The sequence below is a fragment of the Tupaia chinensis genome, unplaced genomic scaffold (genome assembly GCF_000334495.1).
Source record: "Tupaia chinensis unplaced genomic scaffold, TupChi_1.0 Scaffold000199_1, whole genome shotgun sequence".
NCBI classification, from domain to species: Eukaryota; Metazoa; Chordata; class Mammalia; order Scandentia; family Tupaiidae; genus Tupaia; species Tupaia belangeri.
The window spans coordinates 3,940,640-3,956,757 of record NW_006159674.1 but is presented as its reverse complement, the minus strand read 5'-3'; the positions used below and the strand labels follow the sequence as shown (position 1 = coordinate 3,956,757).

The 16,118-nt window shown below is 37.6% G+C and overlaps 1 protein-coding gene across 6 annotated transcripts in view; it reads left to right on the top strand.

Annotated features, from left to right (window-relative positions):
- Positions 1-16,118, top strand: part of RHOBTB1 (Rho related BTB domain containing 1) — a 146,038-nt gene that overhangs the window by 65,089 nt on the left and 64,831 nt on the right. For 3 of the 6 annotated variants that reach the window (XM_006147069.3, XM_006147070.3, XM_006147068.3), the window contains one exon: positions 2,153-2,203. The exons of 1 other annotated variant lie outside the window; for it this stretch is intronic. The gene's annotated coding sequence lies outside the window, so the exon portion shown is untranslated. Of the gene's footprint in view, positions 63-1,673; positions 1,757-2,152; positions 2,204-16,118 lie in introns of all 6 variants that reach the window. 2 more of the 6 variants (XM_006147071.3, XM_006147073.3) reach the window with 2 other exon arrangements.

Sequence of the window (16,118 nt, the reverse complement as noted above, 5' to 3'; positions counted from 1 at the left end):
GGGCCCCCCCGCCCCCCCGGCCCTAGAAGGCGGAGAGAGCTCGCGTCTCGCTCGGCTTCAGGGTAGGTTCTGTGTCGTGAGTGAGCTGTGGTATGAAACTTCTCCGAGCTGCAGCCGCGGAGTCCCCGCTGCCCCGGCCCCAGCGGGTGGCAGGTTGGGGGCACAGGGCCGTGCCAAGCGGCCAACAGCGTCCGGAGAGAGAGTTGAGGGACCCAACTGTTCCGAGGGCCTCTCTCGCCTCTCCGCGAGCCCGGGAACCCTCACATCACAGGCCGGCAGAAAAGATTTCTAGGAGCGCCTGCACAGCCGCACCCCTAACTTGGAGCTGAGAAAATGTACAACAGGCACCCTTAGCAGGCTGGCCGCGCCAGGGAGGGGGTGGTGCCGCGCCGAGAAGAAGGCTCTTTTCCTTCGAAAGACCGTGGTGGGGATCCAGAGGACCTGCAAGGGGGGCTTCGTCAGTCCCTTTGGCGCTTGCCACCCCGTTAGAGTTGACTGGTCAGCCCACACTTTGGCTCTCTCCTCCCCTCTGCCCCCACCCGCGTGTCTATGGAGTCTGTTGTGAGTTGCTGTGACAACAGGAGGAGCTGCCATGAGGGGCTTGCAAAACACCTTCCTCTGTCTCTGTGTGCTCAGCTTTCGGGGAAAACAATGGGGGTGGGGGGATTCACAGACAAGGGAATCCAACCTCTCCCCCAAAGAAGTGGAAGGAAGACACACGTTGTAAAAATGTATCATTAGATCCTAGTGTTAGCCGCGCTGTTTCCATCCCCAGCAGTATCAAACATCTCAACTGAGGAGCAATGTCAATATTTTGACTAGGGCAAGCCAGAAAGTTAGAAGGGAGCGCCAGGCGCAGGGTTTTGACTTGGCTTTGCACGTCAGCACACAAGCTGTGCCTTTGGAGCTGACTGTACACATTCGCTGGGATGCGGGGGGTGGGGGACGCATGAAGGTTGACATACACAGAGGCATTTGGATCTGGGAGAATCTATTGTAGAAGTTAAGACTGGAAGAATCGCCCTGACTTTGAACTTCTCCAACCTGGGCTATTCACTGAGCCCCCTGGAATCCCAGACAGATGTCGAGATTGAAGTTTCGCTGGTTCGGGGCTCCCCTACCCCCCAACTGGGACTATGCTAGATATTTTACATTAAACATATTCTAAACTGTAAAACTAGTATTGTTCTGAGTAGTTGTCACCTTTGTGTAAGTCCTCTCGCTGTCAGCAGATAGTGAATAGCCTACAGGCTGTATTTGATCTCCGCAAACCTTGGGCCTTTCTAAACCACTCAGATCAAAATTTGTTTACAAACATTGGGAACTATATTAATTTCCAGTAATCTTGTAGATTCCTAAGAGAGTCATTGGTTGGTAGAAAACACACACACACACACACACACACACACACGAAAGAGCTTTTATCAATATAAACAATGTCTGTATACTGTTCCACAGGTGGAGTGAGTAGTGAATTATTACATTAAGGTTTCCTCTGAGATTCCTGGATAATATCTGGACATATTAGTAAGAAAGTTTGACTAGTTGATCCCAATGTGAAAGTCTTTGAAAATCATTAGAAAGAAATTAAATTGTGGTCAATATTCTTTTAAACTTTTCCATTATTATGATTTTCCCAGATTTTGAAAGTAGCATAAATTTTGAATTTACAGGGCCACATGTGATCATGGAGGTGTAAATAGAAAAATACCTGTGAATAGTTTGATGTTATTGATTCAATAATGACATTAACCATGTAAGTATAATAGGAAAAAAAAATTATTGGTCTCTAAGTTATGATTATACTGCCTAAAAAATGCTATTTGGGGGGTAGTAGCATGGCTGTATTGAAAAATGCCTGTACGGTTTCCATTGTTCCCACCCATCAGTCTGTGGCCACATACTTTTCTTGTATCATCCCCAAATGCCCAGAAATATATTTTCATAAATGTTACAAAATGTTAACCTAGCTATTTCAGGATGCATTTGACCCAAAGAAATGCCACTTTAACATTGGCACTTAGCAAAAGTAAACCAGATTCTGCCCTTTTTCAGGGGGAAAAAGAAAACAGCGTATGTTAAAATTTTTAGTGCTCCCCATGTGTTCCTGACAGGCAAGCGGATTTATAAAGTCTCTCTCTCTTTTATGTAGGTAAGTCCAGCTGTGAGCGGGGTGTTCTGTTCTTCACTTCCAGCAAGCCAGGTCAGTGTCTCCATGCAAACTCATGACCCTAGATTGGTTACATCCCGTGTCTAGTTCTGAGCATGCATTTCAGAACAAGTTTTTTAGACTTTTGTCTTTAAATAATCAGTCTTTTTCTTGTGTGTGTGTGTGTGTGTGTGTGTGTTTAATGGATTTGATTATGAACATCACAAGTGCAATGATTATTGAAATTATTTTATTTAGGAACCAGCAGACAGTGTAATGGTTATGTCTCTGGACTCTCACGTAGTCAACCGTGGTTTGAGTCCCAGACCCAGCAGCTTAAAACTCATGCCAGGCGCATGTACATGTGTGCCCAAAATCTCAAGAAGAGAATGGAAGAGAAGGGATTACAGCACGGCCATTCCCCTGGGGGATGATTTCTCACTTTCTGTCTCCCTGTCTCTCTCTGTCTCTCTGGTGTGTGCACATGCGCCCTATAGCAAAAACATCTCTCTCAAAAGAAAATTGTTTTATTTACTCTGTGAGTAAAATGGTACGAAAATCAGTTTTGAATCAGTTTATCCTTTATATATATATATATTTAACTTGGGCATTAAGAGTTGAGGATACTGGGAATCTGGGTGCTTGATATTGGGGTTTTACTTCTGTCCTAATCTTAGCACTCTAGAACTAGAAGAAACTTGTTATAATAATAGTTGATGTTTATTGAACATGAACCAAAGTTCAAGTAATATGCTGTGTTCTTTACATTTATGTTTTCATTCTGCCTTGAAAAAAAAAATCCCTTTAAGGTGAAATCACTCTCTTGATCCCCTTTTACAGGTGAAGAGTTGGAGGGTCAGAGAAATTAGATATTATGTTCAATTCCTACTTCTAGTAAATAGGACAAAATAAGATATTTTTAAGTTCCATCTTGCTCTAAAACTAGTAAATTCTCTAGCTGAAAAACTCTTTGATTGAAGCCAAGAAAGGTTAAGTGACTTGCCTGTAATGAGACTCAATGGCCCAGCTCTTACAAAAGGATAAATTCCATTTTGTTCTTAAGTGAATAATAAGTCAAAAGTATAAGAAAGTTTTTAGCATGGGTCTCTGGCCTGAAGGATTTTACAAACAGATTTAAAAAGCAAGATATCAAATGTACATGTATGAAAAATTAAAGAATAAATCAAGATAATACATGTCTGAAGGCTGAATTGAGGGTTAGTGGTACATTTATGAGAAGGTTAGCGTTTTCCACTCTGTAAGACTATTTTACAGTTCCATGTATGCATGGGGAAAAAAAATCCCAAGCACATAATAAATGAGTAAGAGTTTAGGAATGGATAGAATGTAGAATTCAACCCAACAGGGAGAGATTATGCAGTCTTCCAGAACCACTAAATTACAGTATCTTAAACTAAAAGATATTATTGATTCAAATACATTGTGACAAAACTGTGAGCTGTTTGAATCTGCACAGCAATTTTAAGAAAGCATATTTTTGGCATGATGCTTAAAAGTACTGAATCCCGGGACCAGCAGATGGTGTAATGGTTATGTCGCTGAACTCCCACATAGTCCACCACAGTTTGAGTCCTGGACCTGACAACTTAAGAACTCATGCCAGGTGAGTAAGGGTGTGTACCCAAGATCCCGAGAGGGGAATGAAAGAGAAGGGATTGTGGCATGGCCATCCGTTCTGGGGCATGATTTCTTGTTGTCTCTCTGTCTGTCTCTGGCGAGCACAAGCACCCTATAGCAAAAATATCTCTAAAAAAAAAAAAGTACTGAATCCCTTCTGGAACCTCAGTTTATTTAAGCTAAATGAAAGTAGAGTTTGGATTTGCACTCAAGTCTGTCTAAGAAATTGAATATACATCTGTTCTAAATGAACTCCTAAAAAAAAAAAATCCCTTTCAACTATTTCACGCCAAGTTACTCTTGTAGATGGTGAATGTAGAAGTTTAATAATTAGTCTTGGCTGTTTGGCTGGGTGGTGTGCTTTTTATATATAACTTGAACTGCATAGCGGTTTTGCCTGGACAAATTTGCTAACTCCTCAGGTCTGTTCTAATAAATTTTGATGGAAGTCACAATCTAAAACAATTGGCTTAGGAGGGTTGGTTCAGGAATCGGAGATACTTAGTCCAATCTCACATAGATGGAAAATGCCGGCACCAGAGAAGCGCTGTAACTTGACCATTCTTTTAGTTAGTAAGTTACACAGCCTGAACTGAACCCAGGCTTCCAAGTTCCAGCCTGGGCTTGGTTCCATTACATAACACTGCCTGAAAAGTGCCAAGTTCTTCTAAACCCTCCAACTTAGCCAAAATTACAACTAGCAAGTACAAAATACATCTGAAACCTAAGGCACATCCAGAAATGGGTGATAAGCGGATTCCAGCAGTGTAAAGATACAGCCGGTACTAGGAGAAATCTCACTTATCTCGCATGGCGCCAAGATAGAATAGTCCTTTCCTCTTACTTAAAACATAACACCCCATACTCTGATACTTTCCAAGCCGTCCTTATTGAGCAATCTACTTGGGACTTTTAGATTGTGACCATGCTTTTTTATTTTTAATTTGCTAGAGGGCATGTGCCCTCACCAAAAAGAGGCAGGGTAGGAATGGGAGGTGAAAAAGCACTCCCCAAGGGGGAAAGGCCATACCACAATCCTCCTCCCCCATTCCCGACTCGGGATTTTGGGTGTACATGTACACGTGCCTGGCATGTTTCTCAAGCCACCTGGTCTGGGACTCAAACCTCACAGTTGGCCATGTGGGATCCAGCCACCTTAACCACGATGCTACCAATTTTGACCAAGCTCTGACTTCTCATTAGCTATGTGACTTGAATCCTTATTAGTTTACTTGACTGTAAACTAGGCTTAATATCACCTCCTTTATGAGGACGTTATGAAATTATGCATATAGAACACACAGTAGGTGCTCGGTAAAGTTTAGTTCTCTTCTTAGCCTTCTTAAAGTATCTTGAAAGAGGAGCCACAGATGCTGTAGTGGTTAAGTCGCTGGACTCCCACATGTCCAACTGAGGCTCAAGTCCTGGACCCAGTAGCTTGAAAAATCACAGTGGGCAAGCATACATGTGTGACCAAAATCCTGAGAGGAGAGTGGAAAAGGGCTTGGAAGCGTGGCCATCCTCCAGGGGGTTGATTTCTCACTCTGTCTTGAGTGAGTGTACACACCCTGTGACAAAAAAACTTTAAAAACATATCTCAAGCGCTATATCCTAGTGTGCTATGTAATCATTTTTTTGCCTCCAAGTTAATTGGAGTTATTTGTATTCTAATATTGCAAGTGATGGTTATAGTAACCTTTTTCTTGAGTTTAAAAAAAAAAAAAACAGGTTCAGTTGTCTCTCTGGATATCAGCAGCTCAGTCACAATTACATTTGTTTTCTTCATGCTTCAGGGTTGCCAGATTTACATGAATTGAATTACCATTTTTTTTTTTTTGCTTTAGTTTCTGCCACAGACTAATAGCAAGCTCCTTTTCTTCCAGACACTGTTTAAGTATCTAACATGTTTTCCACATAGACCTTTGTATCATCTCAAAGCAACGATTATGTTTCAGGCAAATAACTTGGAAATATTTCAGAAAATATTATTGCAAGTAGAAAATATTTGCTTTTTGGGGCCGGCAGGTGGTGTGGTGGCTAAGGGCACTGGACTCTCACAATGTGGACTGTGGTCCGAGTCCTCTCTCTCACTCTAGCCCTCTCTAGTCACATTTTAAAAATAAATAAATAAAATAAAGTTAAATAAAATAATTCTTTAAAAAAAAAAACAAAGAAAATATTTGCTTTTAATTTTGAAACATGTGCGACTTCCCAACCTTCATTTAAATTAACTATAAGGTTGAGTATTTTAGTTGTGTTGGCCCTGTCCTTTTTTTTTTTTTTTTTTTTTTGGTCACATGTTACTGACTGATGCATTGATAAGAAAAGCAACACTACAGTTTCCCTCTTTCGCCCTAAGCACTTGATAACAACACTGGCCTAAATTACATCGCTGGAAGTATTCTGTCACACTCTTCTCCCAGCTGCAACACTTTGTCATATGACACTTGCTGACCTGCTTTGGACTTTGGAACCCAGTCTTTGGCAACAGGTTCTGTTCATCACATACGTGGAGGAATGCAACTGTTGTTGTTGTTTGTTTTTTACTTACTTGTATCTGTTTTTCTTTTTGTAAAATTAAGATTCTAAGTGGCTTCAAATAGACTTTATTTTCCTGGTGGCACAGCTTGCTCTTCAGTATTTGGCAGATGTGTATTGCAAGATGTATGCCTTCAGGTTTAAGGGGGCAGCAAGTATGTGTTTTATAAAGTGACTAATCTAGAGCTAGATGCTTAGAAATCACCAATCGCCGGGTCGTCCCTGACCTTAAAACTAATCTCACACTGGTTATGTGTAAGTTTCAGCTCTTACCAAAGAGTCATCTTTAGAGCAGTGCATACATGTACATATACTTTAATGTGCATACAGGAATGAGTGTCCTGTTACAGTGTAGATTCTGATTCAGAAGTTCTGAGACAGGGCCTGAGATTAAACTTTTCTGGCAAGTTCTCATTGATACCAGTCCTGCTGGTTTAAGCATCACATTTTTTTATTGATACATTATAATTACAATGATCAAATCTGGGTAGTTAGTATATCCATCATTTCGAACATTTATCACAATTTTGTTGGGAACAGTCAAAATCTTCATTTTTAGCCATTCTGAAATATACAATAAGTTGTTAATTATAGTTACTCTATTGTGCTATAGAATGGTAGAACTATTTCTTGTCTACCTGTAATTTTGTATCTATTAACCAACATCTCCCTATCAACCCTTCTCCCTACCTTCCCCAGTCTTCAGTAACTACTCTCTACTTCCATGGGGTCAACATTTTTAGTTTCCATATGTGAGTGAAAGTTTTTCTCCTTCTGTGTCTTGCTTATTTCACTTATTTTAATGTACCTTGGGCCCATCATGTTGCCACAGATACAAGGTTTTATCCTCTTTTATGACTGAATAGTATTCCATTGTATATCTATATCATATTTTCTTTACCCAATTTTCTGCTGATGGATGCTTAGGCTGATTCCATACCTTGGTGGTTGTCAACAATGCTGCAATAAACTTGGGTGCTCACATGTTCCTACAATATGGTCATTTCCTTTCCTTTGACTATATGAGCATCCAGTGGGATTGCTGGATTATATGACAATTTTTTAGTTTGTTTGCTTTTTGAGGAACCTGTATACTGTTTTTCATAATGGCTATACTAATTTACATTCCCATCAACAGTGTGAAAAATTTCCCCTTTCTCTGCATCCTTATCAGATTTTTTTTCTTGCTTGTAGTGGTGGTGGAGTTTTTGGCTTTTGCCTTTTTTTTTTTTTTTTTTTTTTGTCTTTTTGATAACAGTCCTTCCAACTGTGGTGAGATATCTCACTGTGGTTTTGATTTGCATTTCCCTGATGATTAATGATGTTGGGGATTTTTTTTTTCATATGCTTCCATTTTTATGTCTTTTGAAAAACATCATTCAGATCATTTACTTAAAGTCAGATTATTTGTATCGCTACTGAGTTCTTTGAGTTTCTTGTATATTCTGATTATTAATCCCTTCTCTGATGTACAGTTCGCAGCTATTTTCTCCAATTCTGTAAGTTGTCTCCTCACTCTGTTGATTGTTTCCTTTGCTGTGCAGATAGTTTTAGTTTAATTTAATCACGTGTGTCTACTGCTTTTGTTACCTGTGTTTTGCGGTCTTACCCAAAACTCTTTTCCCAGACCACTGTCCTGAAGCATTTTCTCTATGTTCTTATGTTCTCTTCTAGGAGTTTTACAGTCTGGAGTCTTATGTTGAAGTCTTTCATCTATTTTGAGTTTGCCTTTTAAAATAAGGTCTTGCTATGGTGGTCATTCTGCTTATCCTCCCAAGCAGCTAAGAACACAGGCCCATGCCACCACACCTGGCACTTTCGGACCCTGTTGCCTATGCTAGCCTCAAGCTTGCAATCCTCCGGCCTCAGCATCCTGAGGAGCTAGGATTACAGGTGCAAGTCACCTTGCCCAGCTTTTAGAGTGGGCTGAAAATGAAATCCAGGCCTCCCATGTAGCTTCATTGTACAGGAAAGCAGCGATTTTGCCAGTGTGCCACTGTGTCTGGGCCTGAGTCAACTTTTGTTTGTAGTAAGACTTAGGAATCCAGTTTCATTCTTCTACATTTGAAAATCCAGTTCTCCCAGCACCACTTATTGGAGAAACTGTCTTTTTCCCCAGTAAATGCACTTGGCACCTTTGCTAAGTAGTGTAAGTTCTAAAGTATAGTTATTACTCTATCGTGTGCTGAGTAGTGAGGTTCTAAAGTATAGTTGTTACTATATCTTATGTTAAAACTCATGCTTTAAAGGCTAAAACTAGACTCCTGTCTTATTTTGTTTACTTGTTTCTTAACAATAGAGTGTCATGGAATCTTAAACGTGGAAAAGGTATAGATGGTGTTGTGTTAGTAAATCAACCAGCTTGCTAAGAAAAAAAGAAAAAAATATGTGTATGTGTGCATATGTAAGTTGACTATAAATTTTACTGACATAGTGTGTAGTACAAAATTTACAAGTAATAATGAAAATACAATACTCCTTACTATAAATTCTCTATAGTCCATTGGGTCTCACAGAATACTTGGAGTGATTTTGCTGAGTTCTGTCTATAGCCAACCTATGGCAGTAGGTTCATAACCCTTGATGAAGGGTTGTAGTTTCCAATGTTAGCTGATATTTTTCTTTATGTTAATAGATAAGACAAAGATGAAATAGCAAAGACACTTGTCAAAACTGTACTCATTCATCAGTGATGTGAATGATTTCTTTCCAGAGCCAGATGATAGTTTTAAGTACTAGAAGACTGTTTCCTCGAAAGTTCTATCCATAATGTAACAGTTACACATGCAACACACCTTTTAATTTTAATCTGCATTATTAACATTTTTAAATCATTTTCTTAATTCTAGATGATCAACAGAATAAAAAAAAGTCCTGATTTGTAGTAGTTGCCCATTTGTATTGCATACATACTCCCACCATGGCCAATTTCAAGCTACCAAATGTGACTGAGCACAGAGTTGGGAAGAAATGGCACAGTAGCACACTATTGTGTAGTGTGTCCACCGTACAAATAAAATTTGTAAATAGCCTCATATGTATAGATAACAGTAAAACATAGTAAGATAATTAGAAAGTGATGAGTTTCGAGTATTTATTATCTTTGTTTATAGTGTAATTTATCAATTTATATGATTTAATTTTTAATACTGGAACTTTAATGAGAGAGAGAGAACGTGAATGTATGAGGAAAGAGGAGAGAAAAAAAAAAAAGAAAGATAGGTATTTTGGACAAGGTCTTGTCCCAGTGATCCTCTACCCGAGCCCTCGAGGTAGCCAGGATTCAAGGTGTGCACTACAATGCCTGGTCTGCTCTGGTTGGTCAAGGATCTGAACCTGGGCCTTACATGTGCCTCATGTAGAGACACTCTACTGCTTGCACCAAATGGTTGGACCAAAACTGGCACTATTTTAATGGACTTGCAGCATTCCTAAAAATTGAACACCTGATTCTCATGGGCTAATGAGGGCTCACTCCAGCACACCTCTGGTTGTAAATCATCTGGCTCAGCAGTTCCTAACCTTGGCTGTACACTGTCATACCCCAAGGAACTTATAGCCCACTGTTTTAGTAGGTATATATTAAGGCCCAGAAATCTTAACTTAAAATATTTTTGTTGAAGTGTATGTTATATAAAGAAAAATGCCTAAGCCATAAGTATAAAACAAAGAGTTTTCACCAACTGAACATACCCACACGACTAGCACCTAAATACAGAAACAGAACATTATCAGCATCCAGAAGACTTTCCAGTCATTACCTAGTCAAGATAACTACTATTTTGACTTATAGTACCATTTATTAGTTTTGCCTACTTTTGAAACTTGATATAAATGAAATTATGCCCTATGTGTTTTTTGGGGTCTGGCTTCTTTTCCCTCAATATTACACTTGTGAGATTCATCGTAATGTATATAGTAGCAGTGTATCCATTTTAAGTGATATATAATATTCCATGGTGTGAATGGACCTCAAATTATTATTTATTTATCCATTCTACTGTTGAGTGTTGCTTGCCATTCTTGGCTATTCTGGATAGTGTTGCCAAGAACATTCTTAAACAGACAACAGTATTTAAAGCAAAACAAAACAAAGCCCCCAGTGACTCTAGTGAGCATCCAAGCTCTTGGTTGCCCTCTCTACAGCTCCCCTTCCTCTCTTTTATTTCTCATGTAACATAACAAAAGACTATTGATTCTTTCGTGTTAATGTGCTTGTAATACCATAATCCATGGTCCTTGTGCTTACACTCATTACAGTATGTTCTCTGGCCTTTTTCAGTACAGGTTTACCAACTCCCCCTTTCATCAAGACATCTGCATTTCTGTGCTCTAAATAGGGACAAGACTTGGCCTCACATCAATAAGCAAGGGGAATAATAGACATGGTAGACATGGAGCCAAAGGCTAAATTTGGCAGCTGATCATTAAGGCTCCTGGAAAGAGGCTTCAAAAAGGAAAATTGTTTCTCTTTGTGTCTATCAAACAAAAATCAACAGTGAACCCTTGGAATATTTCAGATTCAAATATTTTAAAAACTCTGTTTGAAGTAGGTTAGGGACTCTTCTGAAATGACAACTGGAATCTATTGAAGTCTGACGGCTTGATCTGGAAAAACTGGAGAATGTTTTCCCATTGGCTTTTTCTTACACCAAGAGTTGAGCATGTGTACCGTGGTTGCATTGTTCTAGGTTAAGGGGGTTTTTTTGTAGTTGGACCTATGAAGATGTTAGTTCCTTTTATATAAGTAAAGGGGGCTGAACACCAGGAACTCTGAGATGACATTGTTGATGAATGAATTGGCTGCTCTGGATTGAAAGGAAAGCTCTAGAAGCAGCAGGGCTGTTTCCTACCATATGAAAGGCACTTCACATGGAGCCTTCAGGTTACACAGAGAAAAGGTCAGAAAAACACACTAATTTTACGTAATTAAAGAATAGTGTATTCTTGCACATGTAGGTATTCTATTGGTAAAATTCCTTTGTTACATGAATAACACATGTTGATTACAGAAAAAAATGCAACCTATAGATAGACAAAAGAAAAAAATCAACATAACCTTATGCATAAAAGATGTTATTAATATTTTAGTATATCTCTATCACAAATTTTTGTGTATATTTAGATAAATACATTTTAAGGAATGGTATCCTGTAAAGTTTGTCATTTTTTTCATTTAAAGATGAATCATGAATGTTTTATTATAACAATAAAACTAAATATACTCCTTTAATACCTTTTCAATGACTGTATACTCTTCCATTACATGGAAATACATTAGTTTTTTAACCAATTCCCTGTGGTTGAATTTCTGAAGTTATTTCCAATATTTTGTTTCCATAAACAGTGATATGATGAACATTCTTTCAATGAAATTTTTTGTATACACTAATTATTTTTCCAGGGATGAAGTCTTATAATTAGATGAAGGTTACAAACATTTTAGTCTTTGACTTAAAATTTCTAGTTGCTCTTTAGATTACTGTTATTATCCATTTTCACAAACAGTGCCTTGCCCTGCTGTATAAAATCATACAATCTTTTATACAATAGTTTCTTTCTAAATTTAGAAGAGATGGGAACATATCCTGAAAAATACTAGCTGGAATCTGGTCATTGCTATCAGCCAGTAACTGTAACTAAGGGATTTTAGGAAGTCTGGTTTACTGTCCACCAGTACCTTTGCATTTATGTTGTAACTTATCTTAGAAACCTTTAAAAACACAGTTTTTTCATTTGCCTGAATCAGAACATAACTTAATCCTAAACAGCATATTATAGTCTCATAAAAGTTTCAGTGCAATTGCTTGGTTGTTACCATATTTGACTATTTCACAATATGCGGTCTTCCTGGTGCTGCAGAAACTAACCTAGTGACATCTTTAGAGAGCGCTTTCAATGAGTGACTTACTAGAAAACACTGTAGAGACTTTTCTTCATGAAGATAGATTTGTATACACTTCTCATCTGCTGACTTGATGAGCACTTTCTCAAATGGGCACTTACTACTTTGACATCTCTAAGGCTTGACCAATATTTTAATTTTTTAAAAAATAATTATTTATTCTTAATCTTATTTATTCATTTACTTATTTTAACCAGAGAGAGACACAGAGAAAGAAAGTGAGAAAGCAAGCCACCAGATCCAGGACTTGAACCATGGTCGGCCATGTGGAAATGTCCAGCGCCTTAACCACCACGCCACCTGCTGGTCCCCCTAATATTTTAATTATTAATTCTTGACAAAGATATTAATAACATACATAAAGAAATGTGTACAGATCACAAATGTACAGCACAGTGAATTTTTGCAAACAGAACATATCTATTTAACTAGCACCTGCATCAACAACCAGAACCCCCCCACCACACTCCTCTTCCAGTCACCACTCCACTGCATCCTCAATGTGTTTGAAACACTCCCAATTTTTTATCTAAGTCCTTCATTTACAGATTTTGATTTTTCAATGATCCATTACATTTTATGAACTAGCTACCATCAACCTTGATTGACGTGTCTTTCCTATAACTGAAAATGTGCGGAAATAAAGATTACAACGTTAAATTTGTGCACTGAGTGTGCATCAATATTTAAGTGTTTGTGATTTGTAGGTACGAAAATACATACACAACTTACATACTAACAAATTTGGAACTATTTTTTTTCTCAATGAATGTAAAGCTGAATTTATACTATATTGACCCGTGCATAAAATACCTTAACTATAATTGATTGCCACAGAATATTTCATGTGCTCTGGTACCAAACAAGTTCTTAAAATTGCTCACTTCAGTTACCATAAGAATTTCCCTTGAATGTTCAGGACTTAAAAGTCAAAAAGTTTTCATCTTCTGTTTGAGATAGAATTGTATGTGTTTGCCTGAGTATCTACAGCTGTCTTTTTATATGGTTCAATTTCTGTGACTGATATTCAGCAAAATATTACTTAGATTCTCATGGAATTTTTTCCTAATTTGAGAGCTCGTATCAGGAAAAAAAGAAAAGAAAAAACAGGTTTGGGGGGCTCACTATACTTTATAAATACATGGCTTTGAAAAACAATTTATGTATCATCAAAAATAAATTATAATTGGATTGTATTGGTTTATCGGAAAAGTCTTTTTTTTTTTAATCGGAAAAGTCTTAACGTATTTTTCTATGCTTTGTCTATGCAAAAATGCGTCATAACTTTTCTGACAACCTAATATTATGTACTCTGGGTAGAATTAACAGTCAAGGTTATACTTAAATACCATCTACTTTTTTAAAAGCAAAAACATTTTTCTCATTGTAGAAATAATGCATCTAGGAATATTGTTCAGTCATAAATAAATGAAGTACTGTTACCTGCTTATAGCATAATGAACTTGAAAATATGCTACGTGGAAGAAGACAGACACACCATGCCACATATTCTGTTATTTCGTTTATATGAAATGTCCAGAAAAGGCAAATCTGTAGAGGTAGAAAGTACATCAGTGGGTGCCAGAGCTGGGAGGAAGGGGAATGGCCAGTGACTGCTAATGGGTTCAAGGTTTCTTTCTGGGATGATGAAAATGTTCTTGAATTGGACAATGAGGAACATTGCACAACTTTGTGACTATAATAAAAACCACCGAATTTCACACTTTAAAAGAGTTTTAGAGCTTGTGGTATTTCAACCACCAACAACAAAAAAGGCATGTGCATTATAGAAAATTTAGAAATTATTCAGCAACATTTACTGTTCACTGTTGAGTGTATTTCCTTCCAATTTATTTTCCTTGTTTCAGTGATGAGGTTGATGTTGCATCCTGTTAGAAGACAAAGACACAATTATTAAATTTTAAGTTGTCACGTATTAAGACCCACCCTCATTCCCCCCAACCACTCCCTCGCCCCAAGAAAAGGTGGGTCTCAAGGAAAATCTATTTCATTGCCAGAGAGGAGTAATGGTTGAGAATGCAAATAAGAAGCAGAGGGCAGTAGCTAGCCCTGTAGGAGGGGATGAGAACAATTAGAAGGATAAGAATGGGGTCCTGTGAGGGGGAAAGGCAGATCTGAATGGTTACCATGAGAGGGGGAACTCTGGAGGGAAACATTCCAAAGACACATCTTTAAAATAATTTTATTTCCATTTCATCAACATATATCTTCATGGCATACACTATGTTTTTTGTTTGTTTGTTTTTTTGTTTTTTCAAAGCGTGCATGCAGTGGATGATAATCAAATCAGGAATGTTTTTCAGCAAAGACTCTTCAGGAGTTTTGCTGGGTGATTGTGATGTGTGATATGTTATGTAAACTACACCTCTTGATTAAGTACCCCCAGTTTTCACAGCTCCCTAAGAGCCATGATTGTGCTTCTTTTAGTTGTGTCATTGTGCTAAGATGATGCTCCAAGTGAGGAAATGAAACCCAATTTCATTTGGAATACACCTGTTTCTGTATTTTATCTTATTTACTTTCTGTCATCTGTATTTCATGTTACTGTCCTGCTCCTGTACAGTATAATTATAATTCCTCTATATTATTATAAACTTGTCATAGCTTTTATGACAATCTTAATAGGTAAGACTTACTGAGTGTTCTCTTGATGCCAGGTAGTGATTAAAATATTTTATAAGCATTATCTAATTTAGTCTCTAATGGAAGGAGGTAATTATGCCCAGTTTATAGATAAGGAAATAGAGGCTTAGACAGGTTAAGTAATTTGCCCAAGATTACCTAACAAGTACTGTAATTAATGATTCCCCCCTTGTCAGAAATTTAGATTTTCATTTTTTCTTATTCTTAGTAAAAATGAAATAAACATACTTTCCTTTCATAAAGTTGTTTCCTTCTATTGTTAGATTGGAAAATAATATTTAAATTTCCAAGGTTGAGATTTTTTTTTCTTGCTATCGTGAACTTTTCCTTTCAATTTTTCATTTATTTCTCTGTGGCCAGGGAATTCTATTGATGCAATTCATGCTTTGGGGGATTTTTGTCCTTATGGCGCAGTATGTAGCTGGCTTTTGTGAATGTGTCAAGAACACTGAAACCACACTCTTGTTATAGGCTTTAAAAATGTGCACACACCGTGTAACAATTTTCTTTTAATGTGAGGTATCTGTGATTTGAACGTGATTAATTGTAATTCAAGTCCTGACATTGATTTATTCTGATTTTTCATCCCATACGTTTCAGTTATTTATATGAATTTCCCCTTCCACACAGAACAATGTTTTCTTTATTTTTATTACATGCCTTTTTGTTTATAAAGGCTCGTTAATACTGTTAAACCTTTACCATGAATCACCCTCTTTTTTGACTTTCTTGATTCTCTTTTACAGATCATTTTTCTGTACAGTTTTTATAATCAAATATAGAACAACTATGTGGGCCCATCTTATATTTTTCTATTGGTTTTGGTATAAAGTCACAATTTCCTCTTATTTAAATTTTTAATTATCTCTGAGTATTTTGGCTAGTACCTTGAGCAGTTTCATTTCTTAAGGGAATCTGGGTTTTTGCCTCCTGAGTCTCTGATATCTAGAATAATTTTATGTTGCCTTCATATTCATACAAACCTGCCCCAATCAGAAATGTATTATTATCATGTCTTTTCTTTTTCAAGAATCTTCTATTTAATTGACTCAAATGGTATATTGATAAGTTTGTGGGCGTACATATTGTTTATGTAGAATGTTTTTAGCCATTACTTTTTTTTTTTTTTTTTTTGGAGAGATTTTCACTGTAGGGCACATACGCTCGCCAGACAGACAGAGAGAGACATAGAGACAGAAAGCGAGAAATCACCCCCCGGGGGGG